Raw genomic sequence first — 8543 nt, forward strand, 5'->3', positions numbered from 1 at the left:
ACGTCTCTAGAACGGTTTAGCGTATCCTTCCTGAGCGTTAACTAGAACACTGCCACACGAACCGAAGCAACCTAACGCTCCTCCGTCCGTCCGCAGCCTGGAAAAGAGCCTCATCTAGTACTGCTTTTTCCCGTTCCCCTTGTCTCGAGAGCGTGTGACGGCGGCCGTTTAAGCCCTTAGCACATTTCCTGATTGGTGCGCAGAAGTGCCGAACACGAGAGCTCGCCTTTGGCGAATCTCTCACGCTGCTACGTCCTCCTTTCTTTTTCACTCTATCTTCGTTTGTTCTATACACGGCTCACCTTCTCATTGGCCAGTCTTGCGATACCCGGCGAACCTTTCAGCGAAGATTGATGGCCGACCGCGCAGTGCCCCGCGTGTACAGCTGTGCACTGCTGGGTATGAGAATAAAGAAACCGACCCGTCCCCGTGACGCATGACGAATGGCAGCAGCGGCAAGAGGAGGAAGTGTCTCGGCTGCCTGTCGTTGGAGCTGCCTGCACCTCCAGCGGAGGCCCCCGTCCACACTCACTGTGCTGAGGAAACAAGAATAGCAGCTAACCGCGCGGCGGCGCGTCCGTAAATCCCCGCTTTGGGATGCGCGACACTGATCCACTTTCTGCTGACGCACCAGCGTTTTTCGCAGTAGCACCAGTAGCACCTGTGCGGCATAAGGAGATCCGCTCTTCCCGACAAGATGCCCACCAAACGGGATCTTTTCTTTCTTTTTCTTTACCTTCTAATATTTGACACTCCGCGACTTCCTGGTCCTTAGCTTCTGAATCGCTCCGCCGCTCTTGACGACAGTTACCCAATGTCAGGCTTCACTCTTAACATAGTCGGATGACACACGAGTCGCTTCACAAGCGACACTTCAAGCATACAAGGTGCGTCACGAAATGTGTCGCATCTCGAACTTGCCAGATATTTACACCATTTTCTCAGTCGGTAATCACGATAGTAGACTACGCAGCACGTGTCAGTTTGCCCGACCTGCTCTGCCACGGTTAGATTAAATATTCAACTAGTTAAAGGCACCTTGGACGCTTGAACAGAACGAAAATGGGAGCGCTCGAGGGGACAGGCATGAGTAGTAGTAGCCCCATTCATGATCAGCGGCGGCCGCTCAGAAACCCGGAAAATGTCTTGATGTGAACTTGAACTCGGCTGTCTCTAACATTGTTACCCACCTCTGGGTACCCCTGCATTAACAGATGTCCGGGTCGCATCACGTGCCATGTAAACATCGAGTTCTCAGTGTCGGCCATCGGATGCTATAAATCCAAATTTTTCATTCAATACACGCTATTATTCCCCTGAGCTTACCATGTTCGTCCACTGTTAAATGCTTTGCAACAAGCCCGAGAAGGCTTCCTGTCGAATCGGTAAACTAATGAGATGATACCGCTGCAAAGGGGACTTATGAGACTTTTTTTGTAAGCTTCGGATTATAAAAATAATTCGTCCTCATCCAAGAATCAAACCAACGATCACCGCCTGAGAGAGGCCACGTCAACCAAGCTAAGCAGAGCAGCTAAGCGAAGCGGAAACATTGTTTGTCAAATCTAGTCAGGGTATATATAATCCTTAAAAGTACAGTAAATTTCAAGAAAGTAATACTCGTTATTGTCAACCAGAGCACAGCCATATGCATGGCTAATAAAACACGAGTGTTACCACTCAAGTACAGCTGCAGCGGAAAAAAATTACAGGTGACTTATGACCGCAGCAGAAATATTTCTATCATCATCATCAGCCTGACTATACCCACTGCAGGGCAAAGGCCTCTTCCATATCTCTCCAATTAACCCGGTTATGTGCTAGCTGCATCCACTTGACCCCTGCGAACTTCTTAACCTCATCCGCCCATCTAGCTTTCTGCCGCCCCCTGCTACGCTTTCCTTCCCTTGGAATCCAGTTCGTTACCCTAAGCGACCATCGGTTATCCTCTCTTCGCCCTACATGTCCTGCCCATGCCCATTTCTTCTTCTTGATTTCCACTAGAATGTCAGTAACTTGAGTTATTTCTCTGACCCACTCTACACGCTTTCTATCTCTTAATGTTACCCCTACCATTTTTCGTTCCATAGCTCTCTGAGTTGTCTTCAACTTAAGTAGAACCCTCTTGGTTAGCCTCCACGTTTCAGCCCCATAGGTGAGTACAGGTAAGATGCAACTGTTGTATACTTTCCTCTTGAGCGATACCGGTAAGCTGCTAGTCATAATCTGCGAGTGCTTGCCAAATGCGCTCCATCCCAAATCTTATTCTTCTTGTTATTTCCTTTTCATGGTCCGGATCTGCGGTTACTACCTGTCCTAAGTAGACATATTCGCCTACTTCCAGTGCTTCGCTACATAACTTAAACTGCTGTTCCTTCCAGAGGCTGTTGAACATTACCTTAGTCTTCTGCATATTGATTTTTAATCGTCCCTTTCTACTTTTCCTGTCTAGGTCATCAATCATTATTTGCAGTTCATCCCCCGAGTTACTTAGCAAGGCAATGTCATCAGCAAATCGCAGATAACTGAGGCATTCACCACCTACTCTTATCCCCAACTGCTCCCATTCCAAGTCCCTGAATACTTCCTCTAAACAAGCTGTGAATAGTACTGGGGAGATTGTGTCTCCTTGCCTAACACCTTTCTTTATGGGAATTTTGTTACTTTCTTTATGCAGAACTATGGTTGCTGTGCAGCCACTATATATATCTTCCAGCACTTTCACGTATGGCTCGTCTATCCCCTGATTTCGCAATGCCTGCATCACCGCCGAGGTTTCAACTGAGTCAAATGCTTTTTCGTAATCAATGAATGCTATGTATAAGGGCTGGTTATGGCAGGTAGAAAGCTGCACGACCGAACGCTAGAATCCTAAATGATGTGCGTTGATTATCCGGTAGAGTAATGAACCAAAGATGCTGCGTATATGCGTCAATTTCTTTTACTTTTTGAGCTGGTGTTACGAGCTGCGGTATTTTATTATCGCAGATTTTCTCAATGCCCGCTGGATTATGGATGCCTCTTTGATTCGTGGCAGCCTATGTGGTTTTGACCATAGTCATGCGAACTGCACATGCTTTTAAGCTTTTGCCACTCTCTGTACTAATAGGCACTCTTCTACGTTGCTTTTGACAGTGCATCACGCAGCCAATTTTTTTTTAGAACGAAAGCTGCGATAAAAATACCATTGCTCTCAACGCCAGCAGAAAGAAAAAAACTAACAAACCAAACCATATGTGTAGTCACGTCGGCGCATGATTCTGCCGATAAGGAATACACGATCTTTAAGATAGTTTTTCGGATGGGCCATCGTCGTAATGGGCTGCTTTCTGCCGACCACCCCTGCTTTAGAATATGGAACATGCTTGGCACTCTCGCTGTCGACGCGTATGGCAACGGTATCACCGCGTACCGCAATTTTTCTGCTCCTGTCACAAATCGCTTGCGGTAACGTTTTTTTCCGTTGCAGCTGCGTACATCCGCAAGCGGGAATAAAATTCCCACCATCCACAGCTCGTTTTGTACGTTGGTATTTCGTCCTTGAGGTGACACAACCTGGCACAAGCTGATTTTTGCTACTTGAAACTTAACCCGAGAGCTCGAATAATCATAACGTAAAATACCAGAATTATAAGGGTCATCAGTTGCAACGCAACTGAAGTTCAAAGCGAGAGGCATGCCTTTTGCTTCTTGGTTCGGTTTGGTTTGTGGGGTTTAACGACCCTTGGGTATACAGTAGTCTAGCGCCGTAACCACTGCGCTACCCTGGCGGAGCCTTTCGCTTCTTGTTCACTTTTGATGCGACACATTTCTTCGGGCGAGCGTTTGCGTAGCCGAAATGTCGGCTTCCGGGTTAACGGAAAAAATAGCTAAGACCACACTGTCGAACTAGGGCAAGATGAATCCCGCCGTTCATTGTCGTCAGTCGTCCTACTTAGGCTTCAAAACGCCAGCGTCTCGAACTCGAGTATCGACTTCTGGTACGAAGAAATCAGCAGGATCGCTTTCTCCGATATCACGTGCTTGGCTTTTTATTATTATTATTATTATTATTATTTAGGGCCCCTCTAAATGGTTCGTTCGAAACGCAGCAGACTTTTGCTTGGTGTTGTAGAGTAGAACATTTTCGTCGTGGTAACTTTCCAGTAGGACACAATAACCGGACCACTATGAACAAAGGCGAAAGTGACTATCAGCGAAGCAATTAAGAGCACCAAATTCTTGCAACACAGATTCACTTTCAGTTTGGTGGAATGACTATGCAGGTAATCAGCGAAGCAATTAAGAGCACCAAATTCTTGCAACACAGATTCACTTTCAGTTTGGTGGAATGACTATGCAGGTAATCAGCGAAGCAATTAAGAGCACCAAATTCTTGCAACACAGATTCACTTTCAGTTTGGTGGAATGACTATGCAGGTAATCAGCGAAGCAATTAAGAGCACCAAATTCTTGCAACACAGATTCACTTTCAGTTTGGTGGAATGACTATGCAGGTAATCAGCGAAGCAATTAAGAGCACCAAATTCTTGCAACACAGATTCACTTTCAGTTTGGTGGAATGACTATGCAGGTAATCAGCGAAGCAATTAAGAGCACCAAATTCTTGCAACACAGATTCACTTTCAGTTTGGTGGAATGACTATGCAGGTAATCAGCGAAGCAATTAAGAGCACCAAATTCTTGCAACACAGATTCACTTTCAGTTTGGTGGAATGACTATGCAGGTAATCAGCGAAGCAATTAAGAGCACCAAATTCTTGCAACACAGATTCACTTTCAGTTTGGTGGAATGACTATGCAGGTAATCAGCGAAGCAATTAAGAGCACCAAATTCTTGCAACACAGATTCACTTTCAGTTTGGTGGAATGACTATGCAGGTAATCAGCGAAGCAATTAAGAGCACCAAATTCTTGCAACACAGATTCACTTTCAGTTTGGTGGAATGACTATGCAGGTAATCAGCGAAGCAATTAAGAGCACCAAATTCTTGCAACACAGATTCACTTTCAGTTTGGTGGAATGACTATGCAGGTAATCAGCGAAGCAATTAAGAGCACCAAATTCTTGCAACACAGATTCACTTTCAGTTTGGTGGAATGACTATGCAGGTAATCAGCGAAGCAATTAAGAGCACCAAATTCGAAGTGAAAATGTAATTAGTCGAAAACGATCGCGTCCTAGAACATAACTGGTTTAATTAACCATCAGCACCTTCAAACCGGTGAAAATTATATTATACTGCTTAGAGTTCGACTGTATGGCTGAACTATAAAGCAGGCATACACATCGCAGGATTCGAAGCGCCGCTTCATTGTTCGTGCATCACCATTACTATTGCGTACATCGCCAAAAGTATGCTTACCGTTTTGCCAGGACCGCTTCCTTTTTCAGTACAAATCGAAGTCGCCCAAAGGAAATGTCTCAATCACCGATCGAATCACGGGACCACCAGCCGTATGAAGCCGCGCACCTCGACAGCAACCTCGCATTGTCAGTGCACGTGAAACCCGCTTTTACGGAGGCAAGCAAGACGCTTGAAAAGCCGGAGACACCTGTCATTCATCATATCTGCACGCTTCCCGCCGCTTTGCGTACGGACTGCACTCCGGGCCGGCCAAAGAAGACGCTTGCACTAAAGCAAAAGTGGTACACTCTATGCGGCAGACGGCGGCTTGCGTCTTCGCTTTCGTCTTCAATTTTACTACACACAAAAGCCCCAAGAACGAATTGTTTGTTCGTGCTGTCCAGTTCTTCACCTATTTCGCGGTCTTTTCAGCGCGCAGGTCTGAAAGCGTCACAACCGAACCGCTTTGTGCTGGAGCAGCTAAAGCTTTATGTGAATGCTTTTGCAAACGCTTTATCTTGGAAGAACTTTGTGAGCAGCAATGGCAAGCGATCCCTGCCAAACCGAGTTCTGTAAAAGCCCTTATATTCAGGCGTCACGCTTCGTTCGCGAAAAGCACCAATTGATTCGTGCCCTTATTGTCTATCTTTACGCCAAGATAAACGTGCGCGCGGTGTTACTGCGATAGAACTGGGGCGTGGTTATTGATGGTTGGCATCGGCTGCTAAGAGCATACGATGGAGGGAGCTTGCAAGGTCATGTGATCATCAGCGGAAACCGAGACCTGTCAGCAAGTGGTCTGGGTCTGGAAAACCGAATGTACCCTCCTGGGATCGATACAGCAGATAGGGGCCCTTTTTTATCTGCAGGCATGTCTCTTAATTAACTCGTTTCAATGCAACGCGCCCAGCTCTACAAAAATATCGAGCGACGCCGCAGCCATGAATTGACCTTGCCGCAGCGCTATGGCCACCCCGTTGCGCGCTTGTACGGTATTTTGCGTTTTTATTGTGAAGACTCCCAAATTTTTCCGGCTTCAACCAATGGCTCGTTTGCAGTGAAACTGCGTACAGAGCTTGCGTATTGCAGGAATTTTTGTATCGCGGCAAGTTTTGCAACGATACTTACTTGATTGAGCCGTGCATGACGCAAACGCGTAATCGCCTACGCGCCGACACCAACGATCCGAAACCCACAAACGTCATTTTCTCACTGAAGGCAGCCGGTGGCGCCATCTCTTTTCTGCAGTGAAAAGCGCCACAAGGTACCGAGGGTAGCGGTGCAACACAAGACAGCCTTTATTCTCTCCACACCAGCCTGAACAGAGCACGCCGATAGTGCAAAGGCCGTCCCGACATACTCGTAGCTGTCGATTTACTCAAGGCGTTCGACACCATCAGCCATCAAGCCATTGTCGACGCGCTCATCCACACTGGAATTGGAGACCGCGTCATCAATTTTGTGAAGTCCTTCCTAACAGAACCTATGAAATTCAAATCGATACCAACCACACGGCGAAACATTTTACAAACCGCAAGGGTGTGCCTCAATGCTCAGTCATTTCTCCCACCTTATTTAACATCGCCATGGAGAAAATCGCATGGCAACTAGACAAAATCGATGGTCTATGGTTCACAATATACGCAGACGACATCACGCTCTGGACCACGTACCGTAATACGGCTCGAGAACATGCTGCAACTGCACTAGATACAATTGACAATGAACTTAATTCTACAGACATGCGTCCATCCCCTGAAAGAACACAATTTCTGGTCATACATCCACCGCCTGGCGTCAACCTTCACTTCGGCGGTCAAAGCATCGGACAACCCCCGGAAGGTCATCTCCGGATACTTGACGTTCCCATCAGTGCTAAGGATTAGATCCAACAGCTAAAATCTGTATGGAAGCCAACATTCCACTTGATCAAACGGCTCAGTAGCAATAGTGGGGGCGCAGGGACGGAGGTAGCGCGTCGCCTTAGCGTTGCAAGTTCTGCTCACTAAGCCACGCTTATGCCCGTTACTTTGACTTGACCGCAGCCAATTACAAGACACTTGGCTTACTTTATAACTCTGCCTTGAGGGTTATAACTGGTCTACCCGTACACACGCGCGTCACGGAGCTTCACAGATTCCCTCAACTCCCACCAGTGGATGCACGCATCGAGCCAATTATGAAACTCGCCATTGACACACACCCACCGGGCACCGCCTCCTTACTCGAATCTTTAACCAAGCAAATCTTCACTTACCCATATCGGACCACCTTACAACACCAAGGACAGAAACATTGGTAACGGATCCAAAACCCTTTCAGACCAACAACCAAAGGGCCAGGAAGAGATCACCGACAACGCCAGATAATTGATACACAAGACCAGCACATCGGTCTCCGCATTTATACCGACGCCGCCCTATACCATGACGATGACACCGGCAAAGCGTTTGCAACCACCGCCTACTACCAGGAAGGTTCAAAGCTGCACGCTACTAGCCACAGTGGTCCCAGGTACTGGTCCGCAACTGAACTCGAGTTAACGGCCATCGACGAGGACCTTCAACACTGCACCAGGAACGGATCGTTTCATCTACATCCACACCGACAGTTAAGAGGCTATAAAAACTCTGCAAACCCGTTCTTACAAGACCTCAGTGCAACACCGCATCAAACAGCGCTGCCGCTACCTGCGAGAGACCTCACAAGTCTCGGTACGGTTTCATTGGACACCTGGACATCACGCACAAGGACCCGGGAACAGGACGGCCCACGAGGCCGCTGACGTGCAGCTAGAAGAAGACCGCCGACATAGCCTAGATGTGGGCCCGTCGAACTCGGACCAACCTTTAATGTTCTGCCGTCTCCTTCATTGCGGACTCTGTCATCACGCGGCTTAAACATGAGCGGAGGGGTTTGTTGCGGGGCCGTGTCCCCAATATTACTCCTCCGATCCCTTCTGGCCTCTCTCGTCCTGCCCAGTTTCTAACTCACAAGGCGCGAGCCGGTGCAGCGTACACACCGGACATCCTGAGTCAATGTCAGTGGATTCTGTAATTGTAAAAACCTTCCTCTCTCTGATCTCTCGACATTTGAGATTAGTACACATGGCATGGGTACCAGGTCATAGCAATGTATCTTTAAATAAATATGCTGATAGCTTGGCAAAAGAGTCCCTCAATGGCCCCGTATTAC

The 8543-nt window shown here is 47.5% G+C and overlaps 1 protein-coding gene and 1 long non-coding RNA gene across 2 annotated transcripts in view; one reads left to right on the top strand and one right to left on the bottom strand.

The window, feature by feature from the left end:
- LOC146181955 (uncharacterized) overlaps nucleotides 1-5507 on the bottom strand; it is a 136427-nt gene extending 130920 nt beyond the window's left edge. Inside the window, exon 1 of the long non-coding RNA XR_014700317.1 lies at nucleotides 5367-5507. This is a non-coding gene — a long non-coding RNA (uncharacterized LOC146181955). The remainder of the gene's footprint in view (nucleotides 1-5366) is intronic.
- The window catches only part of LOC146181957 (uncharacterized), a 43099-nt gene that overhangs the window by 10773 nt on the left and 23783 nt on the right, over nucleotides 1-8543 (top strand). The window lies entirely within an intron of this gene.

This window comes from Amblyomma maculatum, chromosome 8 (genome assembly GCF_055883805.1).
Source record: "Amblyomma maculatum isolate TAMU_Amacu chromosome 8, ASM5588380v1, whole genome shotgun sequence".
In the NCBI taxonomy this organism is placed as follows: domain Eukaryota; kingdom Metazoa; phylum Arthropoda; class Arachnida; order Ixodida; family Ixodidae; genus Amblyomma; species Amblyomma maculatum.